Raw genomic sequence first — 25,704 nt, 5'->3', positions numbered from 1 at the left:
TGAAGTAGTGCTGCGCATGCGCAACCGCTGCTCAATTCTGCCATCACATTACTGCGCTGTTGGGTGAAGTGAACCTGCAGTACTGAGAAGAGAGGGACACATGACGCCCATTCCTGGGATCAGTGGGCATCTCTGTGGTGAGACCCCCATCAATCGGACTATTATTATGATAGGTGATAAAAGTTGATTTTGATACCGCCCCTTTAAATAAGTACACTTTGTCATAAATAGGTGTTGCCCTTTTATTCCTCTGAAAAGAAGCAGCACAAAGAGACCATTGGTCAGGTTACTTACATTAAAATATTGCAACTTAACAACTCAATCACTTCTTGGTTATTTAAGCCCAACATAACTCACTGGAATACTTTTAGAACCTCACCTTCTACCTATTTCTCTTGTTTTTATCACTCACCAGTCCCTGTAATACAATCTAAATTCCCCGTCATGTGTAATAGGGAGTCAGAGTAACTGCACTTTGCACAAACTTTTGACATGTCAGAGATCTGTCGAAAGTATTGATCAGTGGGGGTCCTGCTGCTGAGATCCCTGCTGATCGCTAGAACGAGGGGCTGCAGTGCTCACCCAAACGCTGTTGCTGCTTAGCTGTCTTCACTGTTTTTTTATCTCCTCCCAGATCTATAGAGAGTTTCTACAGATCTCTATGTGACTGTCTTCAGCTGCCGGGAGGAACTGCTAAGTAACGCTTTTTCTACCACCTAAAAGGCAGCTGAACGGAAACCGAACGGATCCCATTATGGTCAATGGGGTCCGTTTGTTTTCCTCCTGAGACTTAGCCGTTCGGTGTTGGGGATTCCTCTTTCGTGCTCCCCCAATGGAGTAGGAATCAGGAAGCAGGTGTAAAGCAACCCTAAGACTGTGCTGCCATATTTTTGGCTGCATCTAGCTATGTCATCTGTTAAATGTAGCAGTGATGAGCATTAGATCCTAAAAGGATAAGCCCTCATTTGTTAACCTGCTTGAAGAAGGATCCTCTGAGCTCTGAAAGCTTGCATATACAGTGATCGTCTATTGCAGGGGTTACATTGCAGAGACCTCTGATATGTGAAAATCCGCAAAGTAGCAGTGTTATATTTCCACAAATCGATCTGTCGGGTGAACTGCTAAGCAATTGCAAAAGGGAACGAATCATGCGCCTTTTAGTGACGGCAGTTTACACTCTACGAACAGCGTGCTGGGATCAGTGAAGCAATCGGCGCCCAGGATACAGAAGACATTCCATCAGCCAATAGTGGGCCGTGTACAATCTCGCATTGGCAAGCGTTAGTGGCGTAATGGATTTCCTGTATGTACCGCAAAATTCCGCCATCTAGCGGAAAACTCAGCGAAAACCGAATTGTATATGGCCTATCTAAAATCCGCAATGCACTGAAGCTGCAATCATTGAACCGTGATATAGCGAGGGATCACTGTATAATTTTTCAGGTTAACCAATAACATCAATCATTCTTATCTTTTTTTTACAAGAGTATTTCACATCACAGATGATTCTGGCTAATACGATACTTAAAAACATCTTCTTAAAAGGATAATGCAGCTAGTTTAGAGCCCCTCTCCTCCCTATTCTTGGCCTCCCAATATTTAGTGAAGACCCTGCTGAGACATTCAGTGCTGCATGCATTCAACTTGAGGTCATTTTCATCTGCTTGCATAAGTAGGGCAGCACAATGTATAATCAAATGGCAGCAACCCTTTGTCCATGCTGTAGGTACTGTATAATGCCCACCTTCTACACCCTTGTCTACAAGTGGAGATTTGCCGATGTATGATTATCAACTGGCTGGAATATAATATCAGTTACTATGTAATCATATTCTACAACACAGGAGGCTAAACAGGCTGGACTAGATGGACATTGTCTTCATTCGGCCTTATGAACTATGTTACTATGTTACTTCTAGCATTCTAAATGTAAATCCGATATTGTTCCTACAACCGATGAGCTACTTTGTAGCAAAAAGTAAAGAATTGTTTCATTTTTTTGTTTTTTTTGTTTGTTTTGTTTCCAGCCACTCTCTCTGGTTCACATTGGCTTCATCTGGCCTCATCTCTATATACAGCTCCCCCATTTGTTTCATTGTAAGCCATCTCCTATGCGTCCAGTGAGCCAGGGGCTTCTTATGAGTGGCACTGTACAAGGCACGGTTCTCTTGGTTTTTATCTCGCATGCTCACTCCTAACAGGAAATGCTTATTTACATGTGCCTATACTTTCTGTATAGTCCTTGATTACATGATTTCTGTTTTCTGCTGAAGACAACAGGTATATATTTCTGGCAGTGTTTTGACAGCATGGGAGACAAGAGGCTTGATTTCCCACTTGCTTGTAATCGCATGCGGCGTAAATGGTTGCTTTTACTTTGCCAGTATTTCTGGAAAAAAAATGACCCTCGTTATGCTTAAGAATGATTACCTTTGTCATAAACGTGATGCAGTTTTATTTTCCTTCTACACAATGCCTCTTGGATGCTATTATGGGTAGTAATTGAGCACTGGTTTAATGATATAATATGACTTTGGGGGAGCCGGCCTCGGCCTGAAACCACTAAGCGTCTTGCTTTGCAATGGAGAGAAGAGTTAAGTGGACAGTAAATGTTAATTGGTCCTTGAAATTGTCTCGTTATCAGTAATGCCTACACTGACCATATCTATTTACATGTCTGCCTTGTACAGTACTCCAGAATGGTGAACTAAGTAATGCCTGAGAAGGCTATTCCGCTTTATAAAGTCATCAACACACAATTAAATAATTCCAAGACATTGGGGAATATGGAGCATTAATAGTATTCTGCAAAGCGTAACCTAGCTTGTCCAAATACTACATTGTAGATGAGTTGGTTGACTATTTTCTTTGTATGAGCTACTGTTCTGTAGGATTTACAGGAAGGGAGATTTATAGTCATCTCTACCACATAAGATGCCCGATACAGTTGTGAGGAAAAAATGAGTAAAGTCTTTGGAGTGACCTGGATTCTACATTGATTTAAATAAAATATGTGGTCACATGGTTATCTAAAGACCCTTTTACACGGCACGATTATCATGCAAATTGCTTGTTAGATCGAGCGGTTTGCATAATAATTGTGCCGTGTGAACACATGCAGTGAAAGGATGATCAGCAATAAATCCCCGATCAGATCTGTCATGCAGAGCTAAAAATCATCGATGGTCTGCCATGCATCATTCCGTGTTAACAGACTGTTCAGCTATGAATGATGGCCTGTTTACCATGCATTGAGATCAGCAGGCTGGAACGATTTCTGGCCTGCTCCATCTCCATTCACTGAGCGATCATCGCTGGGACGGCTGTCGGGCACTAAGGTGCCCGATAGTCGTTCTGTGTAAAAGGGGCTTCAGTCGAATTCTAGAAGCATAGTGGAGTGAGCATCAAGGTTTGGGGCTGCTTTAGGACTTGGGCGCCTTATGATCATTAAGGGAACAATGAATTCTGAGGTGGAGCAGAATATTTTACAGAGGACTATAAGGGCAGCCGTCCATGACCTCAAGCTGAAGAGACATTGGGTGATGCAACAGGACAATGACCTAAAGCAAATAAGTAGATCAACTGAAGAACGGTTGAAAAGGAAAATAATTTGTGTTTGGGAATGGACAAGTCAGAGTCCTTACCTCTTACAGGGGTTTTTTGATATATTAATACATAGGCGGCAGTGAGAGAATGACATATTAAAGTAAATAAACATCCCTTCACTATTAAAGTAAATAAACATCCCTTCACTGCTGGTCTGCAGCAGTCATGTTTTTGTTTACCCAATATAAATGCTGTAGCCAATAGGGTGGGCACAGAAAGTCGTCATTGACATCCCGTAAACATGCTGTGGCTTCTACATGTTGACTGGACGTCACCAGGTCAGAATGCCTGGTGATGTCACCTGTCAGATGCTGCAGCACCCTAGTTCATATACCTAAAGTATAGTTTGGGTCGGGAGGAGGTATAACAATGTGCTATAAAAATAACTAGCAAAACCCCTTTAACTTTTCAAGATGCTGAGACACGAACTGAAGAGGGCTGTGCAAGCAAGGCATCCCAGAAATATTGATGTACTATAACACAATTTGCAGGAAGGAATAGTGGAAAATTTCTCCTTCTTGTGAAAATCTTATTTGTAGCTACGTGAGACATTAGGTGCTAGTGGGAATTGTACAGGTTTTAAAATTCAAGGGTTCACTTACTTTTTCCTCCCTGCTTTGTGGATATTTGCTCAGTGTGTTCAATAAAATACATGAATGGTACAGTGCTTTGTGTGTTAGATATGTTAGATTGTGTTTGTCTATAATTGGGACTTAGATAACAATCAGAGCATGTTTTATTAGTATAGAGGGCACAAGTCCAGGTAATTCCAAAGGGTTCACTTACTTTTTCTTGCAACTGTAGGCTTAAACTTGAAAATTGGCAAGTGTAGCATTTGCCAGAAGGGTTGGCATGCAATAGACTGTTCATAGGTTGGACTGCTCTAAATGTTTCCAAAAACTGTGTGGCCTGAAGTCAACCACCTAGCTCTACATGCAATGAAACAGCTGCGAGCTGTAAACAAGAGTAATCTGTGCAGAAATCCAGGGAACCCTTCTGATGGCTTGATACCTGTCTGCTCGCTCATTTTAGAACTTCTAAAATATTGAGGCTGGCTTCACACGGGCATAAGCATTTTTTCGGTTGCAATTGCACAATGGGCATTGCGTTTTTGCACGCATTTGTGCATATTATACAGTAGGTGTTTGCACACGCATGCCCTGCGTATTTCCAAGCACTAGAACACACACAGGCAATGCTCCCTTTTGATATCAAAGTTTTATATGGGCTAATTGGTCTGTAACACAAACCAAAATAGGACATGCTGCATTTCTTTTTTTTTCGTGCACATGTAACCGAACCCATTGAAATTAAAGGGTTCTATTTACTTAACCCCTTGAGTGGCACGCCCGGAAAAGTTCCGGGGACGAGCTCCACTGCTCATAGCAACATAGCCCGGAAGATTTCCGGGCTATGTATCTCTATGGGAGCTGCAGAGCACAATGCCACAAGCTGTGACAGTGTGCTCTGCCTGCACAGACCCACAGAGAACAAAGCAAGGGCTTTGAAAAACCAGCAGAAGATATTGCCGACATGTCGGCAATGTCCTGCTTTGTTTACAGGTTGCCATAGAGACCATCGGCTTGTCAGAAGCAAGCCGATGGTCTCTGTGGCAGGGAGAGCTGGTTGTTAGCTGTCAGAGGACAGCTAGGTACCAGCTCTTACAGCAGAGATCAGAGAAAACCTCCGATCTCTGCTGTGTTAACCCTTTACATGCTGCAGTCTATGTGACTGCAGCATATAAAGGACTGTCACTGCAGCATGTAAAGGGCTGTCACCATCGGACCCCTGGAATGTGATCAGGGGTCCTGATGGGTCCCTGTGGAAGCCCCCTAAAAGGACAAAAAAAAATAAAAAATTTTAAAAAAATTAAAAAAAAAAAAAGTAAAAAAATAAAAAAAACACTTGCCTCCCTTTACTTTGTAAAAAATCAAAAATACAATCACACATGTGGTATCCATGCGTCGTAATGACCCAGAGAAGGAAGTTAATACATTATTTAACCCCTTAATGACATGGCCCCTTTTTTCTTTTTTCCCCATTTCTTTTTTTCCTCCCCCCTGTTTAAAAAATCACAACTTGTCCCGCAAAAAACAAGCCCTTATATAGCCATGTCAATGGAAAAATGAAAAAGTTATGGCTCTTGAGACGCAACTGCAAAACTAGTTGAAATTCAATGATTAGACCATTTTAAAAAACCTGCCCTGGTGGGCACAACAGGGTGATAGGAAACCTGCCACTCAAGGGGTTAATAGTGTGCGCACAAACTTTGCACATGTAATACGAAGTGCAAATGCATTTGTGTGAGTAAGCCCTGAAAGTGGAGGAATTCATGGTGTACCTAAAGTGTAAAGATACAAATGTGGTCTGGAAGATGGAGTCGAGCTGTACAAGTGCTTAACAACTACGGGGTGCCGGGTACAACCACAAGATGGATTTCAGTCCTCTAACATATTAGAACTGTACAAGTTGCAATGCTAAAACCACTGCAATGGATTTCTAATTTTCATTTTTAGGACATAAGATGGGAAAACTTGCAGCAAGAAAACATCTTGTAGAAGGTGGCGTGTCGGAAACTATGGTTTCTTTTCCTGTAAGCATTAGAGATGTCTACACAAGCCCAGTGTTGCCCACAAACCACAGCTGGTCCATTTCAATGTCATTATTTTTATACCTTGCATCTTTCTATTTGCCCACACGGAAGATTTCAGGAATTTAAGTCATTTCCCCCAGCTTTATTTTATAAAGATGACAACAGGAAGCAAAACACTCATAACATCCTCGATCCCCTCACTACTAACGCAGGACTTGTACACATTAACAGGGAAATGTCTTTCAGTTTGTTTAATCATAAGGAATTTTGGCCTATAGCATCTTTATTTAGAATAGTTTTAGGAAACCGGAAAAAAAATCATTTCAATTGTTACCCTTGTGTGGGCGATATTTAGCCTAATGATATCAGTAAGTAGTAATGTACTTACAGTAAGGAGATAAGAAAAGAAATGCTAATTTATGTCACTTTGTGTAGTGCTTGCTAATAACATTTCCTGCGTACTTTACAATAGTTACAGCTCTATAATTGGCTTATTTTTAACAAGGGTCTAATACTTATTCCAGGTGGGTATGAAAATACATAAAACACACATAAGCTCGTGCTTTAATCCTATATCTAGCTGTAATAAAGCTAGTAATACTCCAAGTTACAGCATTAGGGTCAAGCGGCTATCTTTTCTTATAGGATGCAGCAGGCAGATGTGCCAGCCTTTGCCTCTCGCACAAATCAATGAGCCTGGGTGCCCATAACTCACTGGTTGTCCTGTTCTTGGACTACTTTTATTAGGTGCCACCACTGCATCCTAGGAATACCACATAACACCTGCCAATTTAAAGGTGGTCTGACAGTTGTTTGGCCCTTGCATAAAGGATGTATCTGGTCCGATGGCGTCAGAACATCCTCTCTTAGCCTAATTTCAACACCGTATCATGAGTTATAGCCCTTTCATTATCTGTGATGTCATCGCAGGGGCTTTACTGTTTGGTTATTTCAAGAACCAATAGGTGCCAACTTTCCCTCCTCAAATCAATGAGCCTTAGGTACCTATGACTCGCCAGTTGGACCTCATTTGGTAGGTACTAACCACTACATACTGGGAACACCCCACAACGCCTGTCCATTTTAAAGATACTCTGCCCCACTTGTCTAGCCATCACGGTTTAGCCTTTGCTTAAAGGGATTGTCCAGGAAGGGGAAGTACTTACCTAGTCCAGTGGTTTTGAAACCTCCACTTCTGGCCTTGTTCCGAGACCTGATGCTCCATGGTTCCGAGACCTGATCCTTGTGTTTTCCCATTTTGTCTGCTTCCAACACATCAACTTCCAGAACTGAGCGTTCACCTATTGTATTCCTCCCGTTATCGCAAAAGTAAACTTTCCAGGTGTGTTAAAACCTAACAAAGCTCGTTCTCCCGTTGTGGATCATCAACCTTGGAAGTGTGCATTAACCTGAAAAACCTAAAGCCTCAGTTATGTTCCATAGTATATAAAACAGATTTAACTGTTCTTCTCCCAGCTCTCAGTCAAGTATTTTTATTATTTTTTTCCTCCATTCCGTGACTTGTACATGTTGAGCTAGTGGATTACGCGCAGAAAACCATCTCGAGTCTTATCTAGAGCGGCTGATAGAACAGAGCTTTTTATCACGCTTGTGATACAAGGAGCTTTCTACCCAGCATATGAATTGATTAAAATGAAACTCTTATGAAGATTTATGAAAGGGGCACTCAGATAGATACAAGGCATTGCACTTGGCCTGATTACCATTAACATTTGATTATCTGTGCGAAGAAAACTCGTGATCTTGTGTCAGTTTTAAGTAAACAGTTATGCTATTATGTGATATGTAAAAGACATCAAACTTTTATCAAGTGTTCCTATATGGCCTATAATATTCCTTTTTACATCTAAAGGAGCTTTGCAACCAAAGATATATAGCCCTCAGAACAGCAGAGGATAAAAGGGCCGTGTAAAAGTACTCCTGGTATACACTACAGTCTTAACCCTTTGCACTCTGTTCACGTCACTTTTTTGTCCAGGGGTCCCATCAGAAAATACTGAAAGTGGAACCCTTGGATGGAGACTAGATGGCACCTATCTCTCCCATTATAGAAAATATCACGTCTTGTTGCCGCTGCTCATGAAGTTGCAGTTGAACACCAGCGCCAGTCATATGATGCACCACACTCCTATGCCCCTGCCTGTTTCCAGGTCTCTGCCCATAGGGCTCGCACATGCTCCCACCCCCTCTCAAAGGGTCAGTGCGTACTCCTTCATTCCATCCCCTACCAATTACAAGCTGGCATCTGGTATATTAGGCATCCTAAAGTGGATGCCCAAGCATTTTGTTGCAATTGGCCATTGCGCCAAAGCCCCAGTGTGTGAATATTCCTGGTTCTGACCCTTGCCTGTTGACTATTCTGACGTCTGTGCTCCCTGACCTCAGCTCTATTTCTTGGACTCTGCTTTGTCTGCTGCTTGCCCTGACCTACAGCCTGAACTTCATTTATGCACCTCTGCTGCCAGCTCACGCCGGTTTCTCCACTATGCTCCTGTTCAAATCTGCAGGTGCGGCGTCAGCAGACACATTACCAGCAGAATCTGTGTAACCGCTTGAGGAACCAGATATCTTGTAAAAAATTAGGTTTACTAATTCCTGTATGATTATCAATCCCAAACAATCCTGTAGGTGGGCCCAGACCATGTCTGCTGCCAGTAGTGCCCTCCAGTCCCTGGCCACTTACTCTGCTAGTTCATCCACAAAACCATCCAAACTTTGCAGAAGCATGGACCGTGCATGCACATGTCACAATAGAGAACTGTTTGCCAACAGCTGTCTCACCTGGGATCCCTATATACATTTCGGTATGTAGTGGGGAGAGGAAGCTACTGCTAGACACCTCTGCCAGCAGCTTATCTCCCAAGAAAAAAAGAATTGGGCAGTTGAAATCCAACTTCTGGATCCTTATCGCCACCAAAGTCTACTGTCAGATGGCATTGGGAGGCCTCCATACATATCGGGTGATTGACTAGTCTAACCAAAATCTGATCTATTTCTAATACGCATGGCCACCCTTGCCTATATTCTGAATGTGCCCATACACATTCTTCTGACAGTTCTTGAATGTGTACGGGCAACTTTAGATGTAACTCCTAGCAACGTTCACATCCTCCAAATAGACAGTGATCGACGCCTGTTGTTTGCTCATTAACAATGCGGAGTTTACACATGATTGCTTACAAACGTGTTGACTGTGTATACTGAAGCAATGGTTTGGAGTCACAGGATGATGGCTAGATTAGAATATTAGCATTTTATTAAAGTAAACATAATTTATGGTGTCCTCGTGCTAGAGAGGAACATACTTCCTGATTATCTCCCGAATATTCGCTTGAAACAGAAATTTGGGGGGATAGCCTTCCTGTGTACACACGGCCACCGACAGAGCACTGACGGAGAAATCGCTCACTTGTCGAAGTTACTTGTTTTTCAGCTCCCCTAAATACCAAGCCACTATTGGCCAATGTAAAACGGAGCCTCTCATCTATGAACGGAGGTGAGTAGCTGGAACAGAACTCTGGCGCACTTAACCTCCATTCTCTGTACGACTTACCGCTCTGTGTAAGCACAGGAATGATGGTCATCGTGACAGCTTTTGGCCACTTATGCACCCAACAGTCACCCGATGTAAAGGTAGCTTAAAAATAGTATGGCTCTCGATTTTTGTTGTCAACCCTTTCTGGTTGGGGAGAATCTGACTTAAAGGTGTTCTTAAAGGGGTTTTCTAGGACCAAACAAAAATGTTAAAAAGGGTTTAAAAGTACTAAAAATTAAATACCCTCCTATCTTGGCCGCTCCCCATCCAGCACTGTAGCCCTGGTGCCTGCCGCACAGAGCCCTGAACAAGTGGCGGGCAATCATGTGCCACTCACTTTGCACATGACCATTTAGTGACTTAAAGGCTTCAATGGTAATTTTTCTATGGCCGCTGAAGCCTGTGAGTGGCTGAGCAGTCACGTGCACAATGAAAAGCATGTGACCACCCACCTCCGCTTCCAGGTTCTGTGTGGTGGACATCGGGGCTGCAGTGCTGGACAGGGAACTGCCGGGATCGGTGAGTTTTTTTTTTTTTTTTTTTTGTTCCCCCCCCCCCCCCCCCCCCCCAAGTCCCAGAAAACCCCTTTTAAATTAAATTATTAAAAGGAAGCCCAAAAGAACATCTGCCACCCGATTACTTAAACTTCAAATGGGGATGCGATTTATTTGTTACACTTCCGTGGATGTGGGATCTCAGTCTCCTATAATTTGTGGTTGACTATTTTCACAATAAAACTGGTTGTTATTGTTTTTATTTAATTTTCAGGTTATAAATTAAGAAAATATGAATAAAGTTGATTTCTACGTGTATTAGTAATATTACCTAATAAAGAACTATAGGAACTTTCCAGTTTTAATTGACGACACAACTTCTTTTCGTTCCGGTCTTTTTGCAACTAAAACAAAAGCTACTGAGCCGTTCGATTGCGGGTGTACCAGGAAAGTACGCGATTCTCGGAAATATAGGATGAGGAGGTGTCTGTGAGACTCCATGCCTACAGTTAAAGGTTACTTTAGGCCTCATGCCCACAGCTGGGGCGGATTCCAACTGCGAAATCTCACAGCAGAATCAGACCCGGCGACCCCCAGAGACCCTATACTCCCCTGTCCCGATCCACTGCAAGTGTCGGGAGAATCTTTTATCACAGCAGGTCTATGGATGGTCACTGCTGCGGAATTCACGGCGGGCGTCTGGCCGTGCATTCCACAGCGATAATCCGTCCGTGGGCATTAGCCCTTAAGTCACATCTCTCTAGTTCTGAGAACCTACAAAAACCTTTATACATATGTGTCATTATTGATGCTATACATTTATTAACATTCTACTTATTGTCACTTTTAAGACAACCCATTCAAAACAGTCCTTGCTTGGTGTGGCCATCTCTTGCTTGTAAGAACGTTAATGATTCTAAGGGTACTACACGGGCCGACTATCGCTCCTGCACCTTCGCACAGTGTCTAGTGAATGCAGAATCCGACAGTTGTCAGCAGTGGCGTCCGCGTGTACCTGCTTTCTTTTCTGTACTGCGGATACAGGACTCGCTGTCAGACATGCGCAGTACGGATTTCGTTTTTTTAAACTCCTGCTTTTTCCGCAGAATCCGCGGCCTGTCAGTAATGTTGATTGCAGACGGGCCACCAGTCAGGCGCCTTCCACTGACTTCATTGGAAGCCGTCTGTGCAGGCACCGCAGGAAAATGGAGCATGCACAATTGGTTTCCGCTTGTGTGTATGAAGAATCCCTTTTGTATTGCATGCTATGGGCGGTATGTGCTGTGGAATCCATAGCTGGTTGCCTGCTTCAGGTTCTGCAACTGAAATCCGCCCATGTGCATTCACCCTGAATTGTAATGTACGGAACAGATACATATTATTCTCATACAGAATGACCATGATATTGATAAAGGGGTACTTGACAACAGATCCCTCTCTGTATTTAATATGCCATGTACACAGGGCAGTATGCTAGCAAAACAAATACAAAAAAATGGGTTACAGCTGATCTAACAGGGCACAACTAAGCTCTTCAGCTAAGGTTTTTTTAATACTAGTACAACTTGATCTAGAGCAAGGGTACACAACCTATCCGGAATGGGCAACATGCAACAAGCAATTTAATTCTGTGCAATGCCCAACTACTTGGTTTTCAAAAATGGAAAGCATTTATGTAGACAATGTATAAAATCCACAGTCACTAGAATCAGAGAGAAAACGCCAGAAAGCTGATACTTTTCAAACTAACACACAGGCCTTAGGCCTCATGTCCACGGGCAAATTCGGATTTTAAATCCGCAGCTTTTTTCCTGCACGCGGATCTGCGCCCCATAGGGATGCATTAGACACCCGCAGGTGGTTAAATACCGCTATTTAACTACCAGCGGGTGTCTATTGCATCCCTATGGGGCGCGGATCCGCGGGCAGGAAAAACGCTCCGGATTTTAATTCATAATTTGCCCGTGGACATGAGGCCTTAGTCACAGTATATGCGCTACTAATGTAGATGTATACAAGCAGGAGATAATCAACATTAATACTCAAGACATAATGAGTATTCTGTGTGGCTGGTCAAAAGAACCAATCAGATTACTTCAGAGAGAAAAAATAATGTGGTTGCATAAATATGCACACCCTAAAACTAATACTTTGTTCAATGGGGTCCGTCCGGCACTGTTCAGTTCTGTCCAGAGATGGAACCATTCGGCCGCGGGGATCCCCCTTTTCTGTTCCCCGAACGTGGCAGAAAAGCGAAGTCCCGAAGGCAGGTGTGAAACCACCTCATGCTACATTATTAGATGGGTGTTTTATACCATTTGTCACATTGTCAAAACATTTGTGTGTGATGTCAGTGTTTTATTATGTTCTGTTTTGTATTCTATTACATGAGATTTATCATCATTATCTTTATGCCTGCCCTGGACACCATCTAGTTAGTCATGTGCCGATGTGGTAAAATGGCACGTGGTTTTTAATGTCTCTGTGACGTATGGCTGTACTATTGATAGCTTTTAGTTTCTATACTACTCCAGGTTAATATCGCACATGCTGTGATGAAAGGCTGGTTATGGGTCTGAAACACGTACGTGTTTGTCTCCAGTTCTGTGGCCCTCCGCTTTAACTTCCATCTTACCCCTTCTTATATTGCTGGTGGCTGCAGTGTACATACTCTTTTTCTCTGCAGGCGCCCAGTGTCTGCCTGGTCTCCACTCGCTGCCTGGAGGGCACATGCGCACACAACCCCATACTCTTAGGCCTCATGTCCACGGGGAAAATAAGAATTAAAATCCGCAGCGGATTTTAACTCTTCTCCCGCGCGCGGATCCGCACCCCATAGGGATGCATTGACCACCCGCGGGTAGATAAATACCCGCGGATCGTCAATAAAAGGGATTTAAAAAAAAATGGAGCATGCTCCATTTTCGTGCGGGTCTCCCGCGGGGATGGCTCCCGCGGGCTTCTATTGAAGCCTATGGAAGCCGTCCGGATCCGCGGGAGACCTAAAATAGGAATTTAAAAGAATTTACTCACCCGCAGCGGACCGGGAAGGTCTTCTCTTCCTCACGGCCGCATCTCCCTTGCTTCGGCTCGGCGGATGTGCCCGGCGCATGCGCGCGGCACGTCGACGACGCGCCGGCGACGTGCCGCCGGCGTGAGGAATTCATCCGCCGGCCGAAAAAGGAGATCCGGCCGTGAGGAAGAGCAGAGCTTCTCCGCCCGCTACGGATAGGTAAATTCTTATTTATTGTTATTTTCAGCGCTCATGTCCGCGGGGCAGGAGGGACCCGCTGCAGATTCTACATGTAGAATCCGTAGCGGGCCCGATTTTCCCCGTGGACATGAGGCCTTAAAGGACGAGTGTGCATCTTTCTAAATCTTGCCCTGCCAAGGAAGTTGCCTGAATTTTGGTCTTTTTGGTTCAACGTTAAGTACTATCTTGTGTATTCAGATTCCTCCAGTTTGTCACTTTAGCTACTCCTAATTATGCTGCATTCTCTGCTCATGACCTCGTTTGTTGTATTCTCCTTTCCTCTGCCTGCCACGAATTCTGGCCTGTCTGTACTGCGCTGAACCTGATGCGTCCTGACCTCCAACTTTTTTTCAAAGTTACACTGCATGCCCCGACTTGATCTACGCCTCTAGTCACAAGCTCAGATACCAAGCCTTGGTCTAGGAGTATAGTAGCGTCTACTGCCACATAACTGGGCTAGTTCTAGTGTAAGGGCCTGGGGATCCCGTAGCAAAGCCCAGATCCTGACTGTTGGGATTAAAGGATGAGGACCGTGGTACCTCAGGTGTCACCTCCTGGATTTGGTCTAAAGCTAAACCAGTATGTGGCACAGCGGGTCCATATCTGCTGATCCTGACGTGGATTTTATATTTGATCTACAATAAAGCTGTGAGCATGGATCCTCTCGAGTGCTGGACTAATGCTTTCTGTTTTTGACACTTTCCACCTTTTTGAGGTGATCTAGATGGATTCATTTTCTGCTCCTAACTACCTGCTCACAGGAAAGGCTTGTCTGCTAGATGCTCACATGTTGTTTCCATGTTGGATAGAAGAAGAGTGGTGCACACAACTCGGGAGCTGCAATAGGCAAGTCCTAATGGTGCTTTGTGCGGCCATCTATGGCCCCCCCATTCATGAAGAGAATGAGGTCTTTTGACCTCTGTTGGATAATCCAGGAAGGAATTTTTGTGAAACGCTAGACTGTAACCACAGCCTGTAATCTACAATGGCAAGAGAGCCACATGTATGCATGGTCTAGTTCCCCTTCTGGAGTGCTTCATGGGAGAGAAGAAGGCCCCCATTTTGCCAAAAGGAGGAAGTCTCGGAAGTATAACCAGCATCTATCGGAGATTTATGGTATATACTTTTGATACTATCTGAGACCTTTATAAAGTAACTCTGGCTGTTGGATCATAAAAGGTTGAGCACCCTTCATCTAGGGTTTACGCTCAATACCTAGTGCACTTCCTTAGGAGGATGGACTAAGGGCCCTTGTACACAGACTGGGAGATTCGATCCAATTCCTGGCAACAGTCCGAACAATTGTCATTCAGTTTATGCATGCCTTAAAGACCGACCGAACCAGGCGGACATTCTATCTATGTGAACAGAACTATCATTGCTAGGACGACTTGTCGGGCATCTGCACCCAACAGGTCACCCCGTGTAAAAGGTCTCCAAATATCCTCTCCTATCTCACCTATCAGTGTAAAGTGGCTGCTTGTAGATGTTCTTCAAAGTAGTCTGGACTATTGTTTGGGCTATTTTTTTTATTGCCATAAATATGATTTCAGACAACTCCTATAACTCGAATACATATTTGACATCATAACATCATAAAAATCTCAAAGGGTCCCAATTTTGAGTGCATGTGTGCATAAGAGAATCCCAGGACATAATCTGACCTCCCACCTTGAATTACAAAAAAGGAAAAAAACTAGAAAGCAAAAAGAGCGAGCACAATAAGTTGTTTCCCACATGTGTGGGCAGTTTCATTCTATAGTATTTGAGAACACTAATTTTCATTGTGAAATTGAAGAGTTTGTCGCTCGGGATAGAATTACATAATATTAAATGGCCAGAAGTAGACGGTGCAGGGCTGGGGATTTATTGCGGGATTTAAGCACCTGTCGAGTCTGTGACTTTTTTAATTATGACAAATTTTACAGTTCGTAAAGGTCTTTATTTCTTCTGCATTCTTGTTTGGATGTGTTTTTGTATTATTAGTCATGGTCTGTTAAGATATACAGTATTTTTAGAAGATTATCTTTTAGCATAATTTTTAGTATTTTGGACGTAGCACTGTTGACTTTTCATCATTATAAGCAATGACGACATAACTATCTAATATATATAGATATATACCTCTTATCCTGATGTGGTGTGGTTTGTTATCCAACCAATCTGCCCTTTGTGTATGCATTATGTAGCACTACACTCACAAATATGGTACTTAAAGGAATACTTAAGGCAAACCTGAAGGGGTAGTGTATGACTTCTAGCAGTGGTATTTTCCAGTCCCTGAGGCGCACAATGCCATGTCCGCTTCTGCCCTGGCATTAACACGTGTTCTGCTGGGAACATTCTGTCCAGTCCTCAGACACCATTCTATCCAGGGAGTGGTGGGGGAGTTATGACTGGGGGTACTCACCCCGTTCTCCCCAACCCACTCTCCTCTTACTCTTAATGAAAAACTCCATGTAAATTCCCTTTTTAAGTGGGGTAGGCCATAGCTTTATTAACCAAACTGTTCTTAACATTTCTATAAACTTTATCAAAATTTTTTTCAAAACTTTCATCTTCTAACGCTTTCCATGCTTGAAACACCCCCGATTTTTCTTTAAATCCTAAAGGTGTCAGAAAGCCCCGATATAACTCAGGCTTGCAAACCACCATTCTCCTACTAAAATTGCTGGCTTTGAAAGAAATAACTGCCTTCACCTCAGCTGTGACGACTTCTGAGAATTCTGTATCCCATCTTCACGACTCTGACATGAACCTTCCTGTGCCCCTCTCTCATGAGGGCGGGTGTCTTCTTCACCAGTCCCAGGCTCCAACTTCTGCTTTCTTCAACTTCTTCCCCTCTACTTACCCTGCCTCTTCCTACTGCTATACTCCACCCCTTCCACTGCGGTTGCTGCCCCCTCTGACCGTGCCCCCCAGTCCATAGCAGCTGCATTACTCATTCTGCTGCCCTACATACATGCAGTTGGTTTTGAGCCCAAATGTCCCTCTGTTCCACTGGTTCAGGGCCCTGTTTTTGGACTTGCAATATGGCTGCAATCTTCCACACAGTGCATCGGTAGTGTTAAACTACCAATGCACTACACCTGTTCTCTGATTGGCCAGCATGCCAATGTGACCATTGCTGGCCACCCAGAGAGCAGCGCACAGTGTGCATTAGGTAGTTAGATGATTGGTATGTTCATTTTGGACAACCAAAAACTGGGCCTGGAATGGGCAAATGGGAGGAACAATGTCACTTAAGATCAACGACAGGTAATACTGCACTCCCTCCAGTATCAGGATAAAATTTTGCCCTATGGTCATTTTAAGCTTTTAGATTAAAGGTGTCTATACACCCTCAACTGCTGCCAGATGAACGACTATTTGACCCAGAAGTGGTTCGCCCCCACTTGGCCACGTGGATGCCAAGCATTCATTTGTTTAGAGAGGTAAGTTGTGGCTGAGCATTTCCATTGGTAACTTATCTCCTGGAAATAAAAGGGTTGGGCATTAAAAGTCAACATTCCCGACAGTCATCTGTCAGGGAAAAGTTTAGGCCCCCATACACATTAAAGAGTTGTCCATCCACTAATGCAAATATGGGGGGGCTTTATGGTTCCTGGCATATATATCGTTAGGGACATGCCTGCCACGTGGAAGGATTAGCAAATGTAGTACATTCATTTATTTAATTTGTTTGCTTTTACAGTTACGATTGAGCGATTCAGACGCCTGGTGTTATTACAATGTCCCGGAACCAAGCGCATATTAATTTAAAAAGGCAAATGCGTTTCCTGTCATAATTTTAGCAACATCTCTGCTCGCTGGCTGCCACCCCCTTATCCCATTGTTTGTCTGTTTGAGGAGTGGGCAGTGGGCCAGACCAACAGATTGAGCTCTACAGGTCTTTCCAGGTTTTCTGAGTGCGCTGTGCATGCAGCGTGGAAATCCTGAATGAGTGGAATCCCAACTGGCCAGCTGAGATGTTTGTGTATTGTGTACAACTCGGGGCGCATTCACACGAACGATATTCTCACGGGAGTTTTCTGTGATGCGCACTAAACTTGCACGCATATGGAAAATCGTTCATGCAAATAATCTTTATTTTTCTGCAGCACATTCTGTCTTTGGGCGTCCCTTCAGTCTCTTAGCCCAATGTTTTCAATGGAACCTTGAAAGACATTGCATGGCACTCGCATGCTGCATGATGCAATGTCTCCTATGGAAAATCACAAATCCACAGAAGCGAAGCGAATAGGTGTGAATCTTGAAACCCATTCTTTTGAATGGGATCATGTACATGAGTGATTTCCCCGCCCCCCGAAAAATTGCAGCATGACCCTTCTATAGCCGATCCCTCAGAACGCCTCGCCCATTGTTTTTAATGGGGCCGGAAAACGCATTGCACAGCGATGCGATGCAAGGTTTCCCATTGAAAGCAATGGGCAACACTTTATGATCGCAGCTGAAAGCCGAACCGGAGGTCGCAGCTGTGCTGGAGTGATAGGAGGTGTTTTTAAAACAAACGCCAGGCATTCTGTAGGGACATCGCGCACGATATCTGGACGAGTTTCACGACCCAATATCGCGCTTACCTGGGTGAAATTAGCCTTAGCCATATTTTCATCTGCATTGTTATTCAATGTACGGATGATTCTGTCTTCCTATGTAAAGAGTTAGGAAACTGCTATAGTAGCATTGCTGTGTCCAGTATATCCATATACAGGCAGTAGATACCTTATATGCACGTGTTCTCATTCCGCTAATCCGTAAAGCTTAGGTTTTCACTGCTTTCAGTATGAGTATTTACAATGCCACATGATATGGGCAGTTACTATGTAGGGTTAATAAATCACCAGGAGAGCCTGCTCGTGGGAACGGTGTTTTATTGATAAGAGATGATTATTTTTAGGACTGGGCCTACATTTAACAACCATCGAGCTGATCGAGATCGAGAGAGACCAACTGTTTAGGGTAGTAAAAAATAAGAACTAATCTTTATTGCTACTGTATTTCAACATATGTTACTGGTGTTTTTTAATTTCTTACTATTTTCAGTGGTATTTTGCTAAATTTCATGGAAGTTAAATTATGGAAGTTAAATGAGGAAGTCTTTTGCAGTTGGTTAATTTGTAAGCGCAGGAAGTATCAACAAAAATACCTTACTTTTCAAAGTGTTTTTTTTTGTAATACATACAAGCAATGCATTATACTGTGCAATTAAAAAGATAGAGCATGTAGTAGGAGCACAAAACAGATGAGGCGCTTGTTCTGCTTTTTGATCAATGCACCAGTTTAGGGTGGCTTTTCAGTATTCTAATAACTATTGTCCGAACGAGCAAATTTAAAGGCCAATTTACGCAACAATTGTTGCTCAGAATTCGATTGAGCGAAAGGTCGCGATAATCGTTAGGTCTAAACCCGAGCCATCGTGCACTTATCATTTGCTTTTTGTTTGTTGCTCAGTTTTCAGCCTGCATAAAAATCATCACTGGTTCGCTCACTCCTCACTATAACTAAATGCTCACTGTTTCACATAGAATGCGAAGCGCTGAGCGACAAGCGAACAATTCTCAGTGATGATCTCCCGGTCTAAGAATTCTACGTGAACTACTAGTGCTCATGCACTCGTTCTTGTGCTCGTTTAAATGAAAATCAGCTTGTGTAAAAGGGGCATAAGTGATAGGTGTTCCGTGTAAACAAGGCCACCATCAGAGATCCATCAGGACTGATAAGACAGACCGCATGCCAAGTTCTCAATGGGCAGTGCTGATAACATTCTTTCTGCTGCTGTCCCGCTGGAGAACAATAGTGATGTATTTAGAGAACCGACCACTCGCTGTTCTCTAAATACATGCAAATGAAGCTAGTTATCTTCTAATGGGCTGATTAGCTCATTAGTTGCTAATGCAAAATGATCGCTCCGAACTGCCAGTTTCTGATGAATTTTAAGAGATTATCTGTGTGTGTAAATGCACCTTAAGTCACTAATTGCTTTGATTCAGCTCACCTAAAAATAGTCACTGTTTGATTTAATTATCATCTGGTGTAAACGGGTAATTGTTTGTCTCTGAATGACTAGCCAATAAACTTTGCCAGGAGGGGTGTGTGCTTCAGCAACCGCAAACATGGACAGCAGCACACAAACAATCATTCGTACACTAACCACTAGCTGTAGCAACTACCTTCACTAATAGGCCGCCTGCAAAGAATTCTTGCAGGGGATCCGACCCGCACCCCTGCAGTGACCAGTGAGGCTCTCACTTGCTCCCGCGGCTCCGGCTCTGTGATGTGCTGGCTGCCGCCCAGCCGGCACATGCGCAGAGTGGAGCCGGCCCATCACCAGTGACATTTCTGTGCGGGCCTCTAAGAGACCCGCACAGTAATAGAACATTCCGCGTTTTGTTTTTTTTTCCGCGTGTGTTTTCACGTGGACAAATCGTGGCCGTCTGCATAGGATTGTGTTTTCTAATGCAATCATATGCAGGCGGGCACGGGCGGAAATTCTGCAGGAAATCCAGCTGCGGAATTTCTGCCCGTGTGCAGGGGACCATATTCAAATGACAGTTGTCCCATGTAAGGGCTCCTTCACACAAATATATACGAATTCGTGCATGCCTTAGAACTGCATTTTTTGCAGGATAAGCATGGCTTATCGGCATATTTTACTGCACTCTTTCCGCCTGCAGTGCATGTTCATTTCTGTGCAACATACCAGACTTGCTGCTTGAAATGGCTAATTCCAGTGTAATTATATAGAGTATCACACATCTCCTTGCATGCGCACCCCCCCACTGACTCCCCGGGGGACCTTTGGTGCGCAAATGCACATGAAAACAGAGTATGCTGGGTTTTTTTGGGGGTTTTTTTCTGTAACTAAAATGCGCAAGAAAAACACAAGTAAATGAACCCATTGAAATAAATGCGTTCTATTTTCTGTGTATTGCGCGCATAAATTTTACACGAGCACATACGCTCGTGCGAAGGAGTGCTTAGGTAGAATATTGATATATTTTCTTTGCAAGCAATCTAACATAGAAGGATTGATCAACTGTATTGGTAGCTTGAGCTATATGAGCAACTGGACAACAGTTATGGAGTTATGGAAATGGCCACCTGAGAGACAACCAGTTGAAGGTGTTATCCAGGGAGGAAACCTATTTTTTTTTTAAACAGGCTCCGAGTGGTGGAATAGCTTAAAAGAAAGTGTACTTGCCTTCCTCGCTGCTCCTGTTCTGCTGATGCCTGGTCCCCTGCTGTTCTTCACTTTTAGCTGCAGAGCAATGATGTGCCGACCCAAGGACTTATGACTTCTACACGGGCTGAAGTGATGTTGGTGATTAGCTGCATGTAGTCTCACGTCTTTCATGTCGTTGATGTCATCGCTAGTTTGCTAAAGCAGAAAGTGAAGCTCTGCAGGAGTCTAGACACTGTTGAAATGGGTTCAGTTGGTATGGCTTTTTTATGTCATGTCACCACCCTGAGACTGCTTGAGAAAAATTTTCTTCCCCAGTCAACTACTTTGAGCAATTCGGATGCCTTTCTGTGATAGCTCCCGATCACTTAATTGCCCTGCCCACTGTCCGTGCAATGGTTGTCGCTACTACTTTGTAGTAGTTGGGTTCCAGGTTAAAATCCCCATTAAGGTCAGATTCAAACTTAGAACTCCAGCAGTGTTAAGCCAACACACCTAAAAACGAGGCAATATTTTAATGTTTTTGGTTTGTTTTTGGCTTCTGTCCTAAAAATCGGATCAGGTGATCTGATTCAGCAAAAATCAGCCAGATGTTATTGCTGGGCTGATCATGGCGAGCAGCCCTATACTTGATCCAAAAAGAGCAGTTAGTCAACATCACTCAACAGAAAAACCAAACTAGGGTGGAGTGGTAAACAGATGCACGCCTTCAGTGGATTAAACCCAAATCCAAGCAATGCAGTCCAAATAATGTAGTAAGAGGCAGCATCAGTGGTGCAAATATAATCCCAATGGATTAGCTTTATTCTCAATGGTCCATAAACAGCAACGTTTCGACTCGCCTTAGGAGTCTTTATCAAGCTTGATAAAGACTCGTAACGTCAGTCGAAACGTGGCTGTTTATAGACCATTGGGAATAAAGCTAATCCATTCAGATTATACTTGCACCACTGAAGCTGTCCCTTACTACATTATTCAGTCCTATACCTGAAATTTGATATATCCACGTTGAAACTGTCTTATAGACAACAGAAAAAGTGTAGACCATAATGGAGTGTTATAGGGCTGGTGGGCCATCTGCAGGTGAGCTATACATGGGACACCTGCATTTTTCATACTAAATGTCACCCCTTCTTAGAAGTGGAAAAGTTTCATTCTGGGCCCTTTTGGTCTTAAAGGGGTTTTCCTAATGAAAACATGTAGCTGCTATCCACAGGACATGGAATAAATGTCTGATTACTGGGTGTCCAGCTGTTTGAATTCCCACCAGTCTTGAGACCAGTGTACCTGAATTTCCCATGGGAATGGCTCTGTGGTGTGTGAGTGGCCACCGCTCTATTCACTTCTACGGAATGGAGAGAGATTGCTAAGCGCATTGATCTCCGCCTGTCATATAGAAGTGATTTAGAATAATGGTCCATTCACATGGTGCATTTGGGTTCGCCAGTCTCGGGTTCGCTGGGGTTCCTGGAGCTTGGATCTTCGGCGATCAGACATTTATCCATTTCCTATTCATGAAAGATAAATGTCTTTAATGGGAAAACATACTTTTAAGATACCCATACATCTTCAGTGGGACAGTGGAGAGGACCACAGCCAGACGGCTCTGGTAGTGGCTTATCTCCAGGACTAACAAAAGGACCGGGCATTGAAATTTCACCTCCTCAATCCTTCTTTCATCTGACATTCATCATATGTCGGGAGAAAGTCAGGAGGCACCCCCATACGCATTGATTCCCCGTCTGGTCGACTGGTTTACACTACTAGCTCAGATTTTATGTGCTATCTTTTCTGATTATTTACCATATATGATAAACATGCTTAATTTTGCCAGTTAAGATGTGAACCATCTCCAAGAACATGATGTTGATACATTGCTTTTGTATAAGCTTAATATCTTATAACCTATATCATAACTGTGGGTTTGTTCATATGACCACAGGAAAAGAGTCACACAGATGCTAGACGGTAGTTTCCTGGTGGCTGATGGTACTGTGCTATTAATCTATCTACAGCTTCTGTGGTGGTCTCCATTACAGATATACTTGGGTTTGGATGTAAAGATAAGGAAAACGAATAAACCTATACCAATAAACTGTAAAAAAACAAAACAACAAACATTGGTCAAAGCTACTTTTTAAATTAAAGGGCAAAAAGAAATCTACTATAAATCTATGCATTATCCTTCTCTGTGTGTATAGGGAGGTAATCTGTAACTAGACACCTCTGGCATCGGCTTATCTCCAGGAGAAAAAAAAAAATAATTGAGCCTTTGAAATTCAACCTCCCCGACATCATCTCTTGGGGGAAGGTTGAGCCGTCTCTAAGTGGATTCGGACGACTAAATACTGTGTATGGAGGCCGTTTAGACTGGTTGCCATTCAGCTCCTCAAGACTCCTCAATGGGAAATCTGAGTATGTTCACACATAGCTGAAATGTTGCAGATCCACGTCAAAATCCATAGCATTTATGCTTCAAAATCGCGGCCTTTTGGTGCAGAATTCGACTTTGTATTCCACTGCACACCTACAGTTGATTTGAAACTGCAACACTGCTTCTCACACCTCCTACTAAGCCCTCACTGCAGAGCACATCCCTCACCCAACAACCGCCGGCCGCCACCACTGGTCAGGTGATTCACCCATTTCTGCTACGTGTATATATGCACCCTTAAGATTTTTTAAAATGAAGCAGGTTACATAGTAATTTGTACACTAACACGAATCAATGAAATTAGCTCTCGTCTACTCCATTCAGACTGACAAACCATCGTTCATGAGATTGTCCCCCATAGGGATACATCCCTGTCTGCAGCTCATCCGCTGTTCACACAAGAAGATGTGCAACCAACGACATTGAATTTTAAGCTGCATAGAAAATGTGTTCAACAAGAGTTTGCCCGTTCATTGGCTGTTGGGATGCAACTGCACACGGGATGACAGTTGGGCAAAAGTTTGTCGCTATGAGCATTCATGTCCAATTGTCTGCCTAAAATGGCTTATAGTATGCACTGATCGATCCATCACTCCAGTATCTTTCCATAACTAACTGGATGGATTTGTAGTTCAGAAGCCATGGGAAAACAAGTTAAAGTGCTAACCTATGGAAGCTATAAAGGCCACCACTAGTGGTCGTCATGTTCTTGCAATGCCACACGATTACTCCATGTGTATAGCACATACTATATGTTCTGTCACTTCTAGAAATTGCTGCTCTGTTGTGGCATGATCATACCACTTAGTCCAATCCTCAAACAAGTCATATCTGGAGGACATCATGAGCTCTTCAGATAGTTGAAAGAGTTTAAGAACATAAAGTTACATATAGTTCTCGGATTCATGGTAACAGATAGTGGGGTCATTTTTGGCTTTGATAGTGAGACATCAATCCATTCTAATCAGTGTTCCTATCAATAGACTCTGATTAGAACCTTAGTCATTAGAACTAATCAATTAGATATGTTTTAGTATTATTGTAGTCTAGATACAGAGGACAGCTTTACAAGATTACGACAATACTGCTTTGTCCTTGTGTTACACACTGTCTGTTCATATCTGTTTTTTTCCTGTCATCTGGTCTAGCTTTGATGACCAAATAGTGGACAAATTGATTCATCTGTATTGTTGTGTGTAAATGGGAGTCAAATCTAAAGCAGTATGAAACTAGAATAGTTTTCATTAGTATCATGATGCCTATATTAATGACCGTTCTTTCATCCCTATACAATTACTGTGATAAGTGGCCCGTTCTGTGTAAACGTACCTTCAAACTACTATGAACGACTATTGGCGCGTAAACACCCAGCAACATTTACTCCTGTGCTTTTACACAGCAGCGATAGTCATTCCTTGAATGGAAGTGGAGTGGACTGGAGATCCCTTCTGGACGCCGACCTGCATTCACAGTAAACAGGCAGTCGCTCAGATTGAGTGACTCCTGTTTACATGGGCTGACAGTCTCTTGGTTTTTAGGTGAGCTAAAAACCAAGTGACTCCCGACAAATTAGATATTTGTTGCTCTGTGCCCTGTCGGCGGCCATTTGTACACCGGAAGACTATTGCCTGAATTCATGGTTTCCAGTGGTTATTTGGACGTTAATTGCCTCATGGAAAGGCACCTTTTAGTTATATTCCCTAGGGTAGGCAATCAATAGAAGATTGGTTGGGGTGTGAAGCTCAGCTTCCCCACTGACAGCTAGTTGGAGTGGGACAGGTTTCTTGGGTGGATGCCTCAACTTAGTTGGAGTGGGACAGGTTTCTTGGGTGGATGCCTCAACTTCTTCATTATTTACCAGCCACAGCTTCATACATGTTGTAGTGAAAGGGATTGAATTGAAGTACCAGAAGTACGGAGCTGTGCCTGGTAAACAATAAAGAAACGACAGCGCTTGTACGAACCCCACAACTCTGTCTATCGGATCCTCACTGGCCTATCTTAGGCCATCAATATCAAAGTCCCAGAAAAGTTCCCCATTTAAGAGCTAAAAGATAGCACCAGGCTATTCCTCAACAAACTGTAGGGTGAGAAGACTACTTGTAGTCCCACCAAGAATACCCATAACTCTGAAAGCAAGTAAAACTGTAAAAGAATAAAGAGGACTGCTAAAGCCGTATTCACATCTGTGCCCTGAGGTCCATCAGGTTTCTGTCATTTAGCTCCATCCTCTGAGCTGAACAATGAAAATGCCAGAACCACTGGATTTGGCACATGCCGGAGCTGAACGGATCCTATCGACTATAATGGCATCCGCTCGGATTCTAAAATGTTACCAGACTAAATAGTGCTGTATGCTGCGCTATTTCGTATGGGATTTCCTGCTGAATCTGCGTTGGAGGCACCAAACCTCCAATACAGATGGCAGTGCACAGTGTGGTTTGTATATGTAATGGCAGAATAGGAGTAAAAATAGGTGTTTACAAAAAAAACTGCTTTCGGTTTGCAGTTATTTCATGCATCACTTCGAAATATTTGGAGATGGTTCTTTGCCATGAATAACACGTTAATGGACTTTTAGCAATTTT

At 43.2% G+C, this 25,704-nt stretch overlaps 1 protein-coding gene across 5 annotated transcripts in view; it reads left to right on the top strand.

Moving 5' to 3' along the window:
• KIT (KIT proto-oncogene, receptor tyrosine kinase) overlaps positions 1-25,704 on the top strand; it is a 73,729-nt gene that overhangs the window by 12,183 nt on the left and 35,842 nt on the right. The gene's annotated exons all lie outside the window — the stretch shown is intronic.

This window comes from Eleutherodactylus coqui, chromosome 7, assembly GCF_035609145.1.
Source record: "Eleutherodactylus coqui strain aEleCoq1 chromosome 7, aEleCoq1.hap1, whole genome shotgun sequence".
NCBI classification, from domain to species: Eukaryota; Metazoa; Chordata; class Amphibia; order Anura; family Eleutherodactylidae; genus Eleutherodactylus; species Eleutherodactylus coqui.
The sequence above is the reverse complement of the archived record's forward strand: the minus strand, read 5'-3'. Positions and strand labels throughout refer to the sequence as shown.